Here is a 6,248-nt window from a genome sequence, read left to right as displayed (position 1 = left end):
TCACTTTAGCTGCTGTCGTTTTCCTCTTCCGAATTAAGCGAGTGAAAAACAAGGGGATCAGAAGAACAAACAATAAGAATGAGGGATTTAAGTCCGTTTCCTTCGTATCGTATTTCAATGGATCGGGTAGTTCTAGTCTTTTTATATTACTCCTTACTTTTTCCCATCATTTGACATAACATAATTAAGAAACTGTTTGATGGTCAACGGAACGAGTAGAGAAGAAAAATGCCCTTATTCCAAAGGAAGTGCCAAAGCGAAAATAGAGCAAATAAAAAAAGAACGAAATGCAAGGGTTGCATCCGCTGTTTCAAGTCCGGACGGTTCCTCCGCTAGGTTATTGAGTTGGCTCCCCCGTTATTCTTCATCAGACAACGCACACTTAATGGAAAAACAAGGTATCTTTTTGGAAAACTTCTCTACTTACGACTTTGTTAGCACTTTGAGGGCTTCACTATGTTCTCTTAAATCTTGTATAAATAAGAAAGAAGTGTTTCTTAGGAGATGACTCTTCTTATACCGAGTTTCAATGCAAAATGGCTCCCGCTTCTTCTGAAAGAAAACTGGGGAAAAATCAATATGGAGCCGTTAGAGGCTTATCTGGCCGATATGGCTTCCTGAAATTCTTTCCAGATAAAAACCTAAAATGGAGGGGTTGGGGCTTTGGCTCCAGGCTCAAACTCTATCTTATGGTAGACTGCCCTCCTAGGGAGCGCTTGGGCAACTAACTTGTGGGGCATGACATCCCAAATTCATCATTTAAATTAGGAATTTCCTGAAAAAAAGTCTTATGTGTATTGGATCCGCTCTTCTGTTAGCATGAACACATGAATGAGATTCTTCTTATTCTTCCTAAATAGAACCCCCACCCTCACCTTTCTTAGGACTATCAAGACTTCTCGAATTAGGTCTATGGTAGATGCTTTGAACGTAGACCCGGATACAAATCTTTCACTCACTGAAAAGTGAAAACCTGTGACTATATCGTCCTAAAGACGGATGCGGCGGGAAGAAGTGGCATTTAGAAGTGTTGCTGACTTTACATTTAGGTTTCGGCATAACAATGCTTGCACTATCTTTTCGCACTTAGGCGCACAGCGTGCCGTTGGTAATGATTCTACTACAGTGCTGCAAATTCACAAGCTGATCCTAAGTAATCGTTGTTGTTCATTGGATTCCTTTGGAATTACTTCGTTAGGATTGAAGAATTGCAGCAATTCTTCCTGAATAGACTCGATTCTCCCGTCGATAGTTTCTTTGAAAGTCTTACCTAAACTCTTCCGACTGAATATGAGAAAGCCTATAAAACAACGAGCTACTATCATTTCTTCATTATAGATTGAGATTTTCTTCGGACTTGATGCACGAATAGATGGAATAGCAGCAAATAGCATATTTCTATCCTTCATATCCGTAGAAAGAAATCTCATCTCCAGGTAACTCCATCTTTTTCAGCTCTGCTCGCTCACTTTTAAAAGGAAAGGAGACTGATCTTGACGTAGTCGTTGATTTTTCCAACGAAACGAAGAAGTTTCGGATTGAGATTTCACATAAGCATTGCATAATGATCCGCATTAGGCGGGGAGCAGCAATGATACCGCCAGCCAAGAATAAGTACTTATCCCTCTTATACTTAAGAAAAGAGAATAGAAGTGGTTCCTTTTCTTTCTATATGAAATTCGACGATTTCATTTGTGTTCATGTTGGCATAGGAGAACAACTAACTTCCGCCATCTGCATTAGTTACGTTAGCGTAGGTAGGCGGTTCTCATGCCAAAGGGGAAGATCTCGCTTAGCCAAGTGCACAACCTGAGTAAGTACACTTATCGAGGAGTGATAGGGCAGAAGAGTTTGATGCAAAAAAAGATTTGGGTGGCTATGGGAGATATGGGGAATCTAACAATTAATTGACAATGATTTCACCGTGATGTGCATTGGTAGCTTCAAGACGAAGGCATTTTCCATATGTAAGCCACAATTCCAGTATCTTATTCTTCTGAACCAGGAAAAGCGTTCTTGTAAGGAGGATGAAAGAAGAGTACGAAAAAGGAAGTCAAAAGTAGTAGTCTTTAACAAGGCTTTCCTTCATCAGCGTAAATATCTAAAGTAGAGGCTTTGGTATAAACATACACTACAAAAAAAATACACTTCCGTGATGATACGTGTTTGTCACAGTAGGTCACGTTTTTTGTCATGCATGTACATCCATGACAAATTTATGACAGAATCAAGATAGTCATACCTGTGCTGTCGTAGAAGTGTCCATGACATTACCAAAATTATCATCACGGAACTGTCCAGTTCCATGACGATAAATCACGCGTCATAGAAGTGCTTTCGTCAAGGGTGATCAACACGTGGCATCCACCGTAATGGAACGCCGTTAAGCTATGAGTCGGGTTTTGGATCCCATAACCCGTTAACAGCCCCGACCAATGGGGATTTTCCACTTGTAAAATCATCATTGGCTGGAGGAGACACATGTCAGGTCCGCGTTGGCACATGTGTCACTCATCCAATGGGCGAGACGCGCCTATGATATGTTAACACGTGGACCGGACCATCAAGTTTAAATGGGCCGGCCCAACTAAAGGCCCACAAGATTTTGCGGACCATAATGGGCCGGCCCAGCTAAAGGCCCACAAGATTTTGCGGGCCATGATGGGCCGGCCCAGGTAAAGGCCCACAAGATTTTTGTGTGCCATAATGGGTCGGCCAAGGTAAAGGCCCACAAGATTCTTGCGGATCATAATGGGCCAGCCTAGCTAAAGGCCCACGAGATTTCGCCGACATTAATGGGCCGACCTAGCTGTAGGCCCACAAGATTTTGAGGACCCTAGTAGGCCGGCCCTTTAACTGGCTGCCATGTTTTGGGCCAAATGCCGACCCATATTTGATCCGGTCCATTAATGGCCTGCCACATTCCGAGCCTAATAGTGGCCCATATGAGATCCGGCCCGTTAAAAGCCTACCACGTTTTGGGCCAAATTATGGCCCAGATCAAGTCCGGCCCTTTAAGAGGCTTTGAGCGCAATTGTGGCCCATCTCAGATTCGGCCCGTCAACTGGACACTATGCTTTTGGGTCCACTTGCTAAAGGCCCACTTAGTAATTCGGCCTCATATTAGTTTTGGCCTATTAAGGGCCTGTTTAACATTTCGGCCCTATATTAATTTCGGTCTGTTAAAAGCCCGTCATATAGTTGGGCCTAACTACGGCCCGGTTTGCATCCGGCCTGCTCACATCCGATATCTGATTGGGCCAAACAAGGACCGAGACAATTTTGGCCTGTTAAAAGCCCGTGATTTGATTCGCACAATCTTGGACCGGGGTTCATTTTGGGCTGCTACCGGCCCGTTAGCTTTTCGGCACATTTCAGGCCCAACCTACATCGTGATTGCATGACGGCCCGATTATGTACCATAATTTTATGGTTTGGCCGGTTTACTGCAAAGACAGGATATATATACAGTAAAATAACTGCAACATCGTGAATAAGAAAAAACCTAGACTATACAATAAAGAAATTACCACATATTACATCCACTGGGCATCAAAGTTCGCCACTATGATAATGAAGCACAAGCAGACAGCAGATTACATACACTTGGCATCAAAGATCACCACCAGTGCAAATAAACACGCCGACAAAATAATATACAAAACTGACAACACTTCAATAGAGTTCAAGAAAGGTTAGCCCTGCCGGGGAGCTACAGCGCAAGCATGTGAGCAAGATGATGAGACTGCGCTTGTTCAACACTTATATCTTCCTCACTCTGAAAGATAAACAAACAAACAAATGACAGGTTTTGCACATAAAAGTATCAGTGCTGACAATTCATCACATTTCTTACTGACGAATAAAGTGACACCGTTTAAAATTGCATTAACACAATATGGTATTGTTTAGGTCAAGACATGGCAGGAAATGACATTGTGAAGGAGTTGGCAGCTTCACGACACCACTGGATTAAAAATCAAGAACTCATAAGTATCAATGGTTAGTGTGCTGTCAATTTATCCCATTTCTGATTGGCAAATAAAGAGACGGTTTAAGTAATAGTAGAATGATATGACATTGTTCATAGTTAAGACATTGCAGAATATGACATTGTGCTGTAGTGGGTAGGTTCACCACACCACTGGATTACAGATGAAGAACAGAAGCATACATGTAGTGCAAAAGAAGATCACTTGCTCTGTATAGTTTAATTTACGTGGTATGAAGAAGGAACTTGGTTCTACAACTGAAAAATTAAATTGAGAAAGGACAAACTTTTGTTTATGAACTACATAATAAACTTTAAACATGCAATTTGATGCAAACACCAAAAATAAACAGTTGTTGCAGTCATGCCTAACCAAATATATACAACAAAGTTTGAAGGCTTGAGATGGACAAACTTACATTATTGGTGAAGACAGGCTCTATAAAGGCCTTGTCCATGCTGATAGGGGGGGGGGCAATTCAAGAAGTTTACCACAGAATCTTCTTCATAAGCATTGCCTTTATTCTACATTTTGTCAAGAGTAAATATAGATGTGATAATATACGAAAAAATGGAGAATATTTAAGATATGATGAAGAGTGATGCTACATAACCAAGTAGCTATAAATGTAAGTGCAGCGATACAGGCAAAAGGTACATCCAAGAGCAATGCACAGCTAAACTTCTTCAGTACCAACCTTATGGTAAGAGTAAATATAGATCTGATGTGTAGAAAATGGAGGGCAAAGGAAAATAAGCTGCAGAGTGATGGTACATGAACAACTACCTGTCATTATAAGTACACTGATAAAGGACAACATGTACTTACAAGAACAATGCTGAGCTACAAAAACATTGGCATTGGATATATTCTACACTAATGTAACCATTCATACAGATCAAATAATTTGGAGCGAACAATTGAGAAACAAGCTATCATGCATACTGCTTTCACATAATGAACCAGGTATGTATGCATGTACAGTGTTACACGACAACAGGTACTAACAAGAGCAAAGCAGCGGGCAGCATATTTGCGATATCCTGTCGTTCTTTTCAAACTGGAATTCTTCTTCGAGCAGATTTCCTGCAAAAAAGATCCGTAAGGCACATGCGGAAAAGTAGAAGTTCAAATTGTCACGTGATTTCATAGACAGTACCTTATCCTAGGAACGAGACCAGTGCATAACAAGGTTTTTCCATTCAATGTCTTCTAAATTTAGCACATGAGACTTCACTAGAAATTTGTTTATAGACTTGCCATCAAAGTGTGATTTCCTCAGGTAACACCGATACTGCTGCAATGCTTCCTTGAAAAGAACAACAAAGCTTTGCTTGTCATGACTATCCAGATTGACCCTCGCCTAGTTACAAAAATGTAATGTAAATCATTGATGTGTTCAATCAGCAGAAAACAGGAAACTAATAACCATGAATAATAGCACTTACATGTAAGTTGGACATGAAGATGTGAAAATGGTGTTTGTCTTCACAATAATCTTCCCATGATGGGAATATATGCACGTAGTCCCTAACAACATTGAAAGCATTGTCTTTTAAACTGGGAATGAATGGAATGGGGTTCCAATCTGCAGGAATTGGCCGTCTCTGCAGTTGGGATAGGTCTTCGGCCGGTGGACTTGCTGTACTTTTTGCTGGAGTGGGATTTTTCTTTGGTACAGCTGGTGCTATGGCAAATGAAATCGGTATACCTTTTGCTGGAGTGCAGGTCCTGTGTGGTGGGCTTGTGGTGTGGCCGGTGAGGTATGGGTATAGTCTGCTGGAGTCGGTCCTACGTTTTGTGTCACTGGTTGTACAACCAATATAAATGGGGTGCTGTCTGATTTCTCCGGCACCACCACGTTTTCCAAGGACTTTGCTGGTGCTCCTTCAGGTTCGGCAATCACCCTCTTCCTTTTTGATGTCTGATGCACAAGAACAACATTTGAGTGAAAAAACATGGTATGATGACAGATGGAATATGTATTGATAATGGATGGGCATGGCATCTCGACATATATGATGAGTAAACTAAGTAGATGGTGGTGCAACAAAGTAGAAGAAATGCAAGACAACATATGCAAGATACCCGCAATCAATAAAACATTGCCAAATTAGAACATGCACCTTGATGGGTGAATAGGATAGGCCATCTGCCTTTGACTCCTCGAGGCTAGAATAATCATTAGGATCATATTCTGAACAAGAATCAACAGGTGGGGAGCGTATGAGTTTCATTGCATCCAGAATGGCACTC

The 6,248-nt window shown here is 41.4% G+C and overlaps 1 pseudogene; it reads right to left on the bottom strand.

Annotated features, from left to right (window-relative positions):
• Window positions 1-788: 788 nt before the first annotated feature.
• LOC119292813 lies at window positions 789-1,430 on the bottom strand (annotated as a pseudogene).
• Between the last annotated feature and the right edge of the window lie 4,818 nt (window positions 1,431-6,248).

This window comes from Triticum dicoccoides, chromosome 4B (assembly GCF_002162155.2).
Source record: "Triticum dicoccoides isolate Atlit2015 ecotype Zavitan chromosome 4B, WEW_v2.0, whole genome shotgun sequence".
NCBI classification, from domain to species: Eukaryota; Viridiplantae; Streptophyta; class Magnoliopsida; order Poales; family Poaceae; genus Triticum; species Triticum dicoccoides.
The sequence above is the reverse complement of the archived record's forward strand: the minus strand, read 5'-3'. Positions and strand labels throughout refer to the sequence as shown.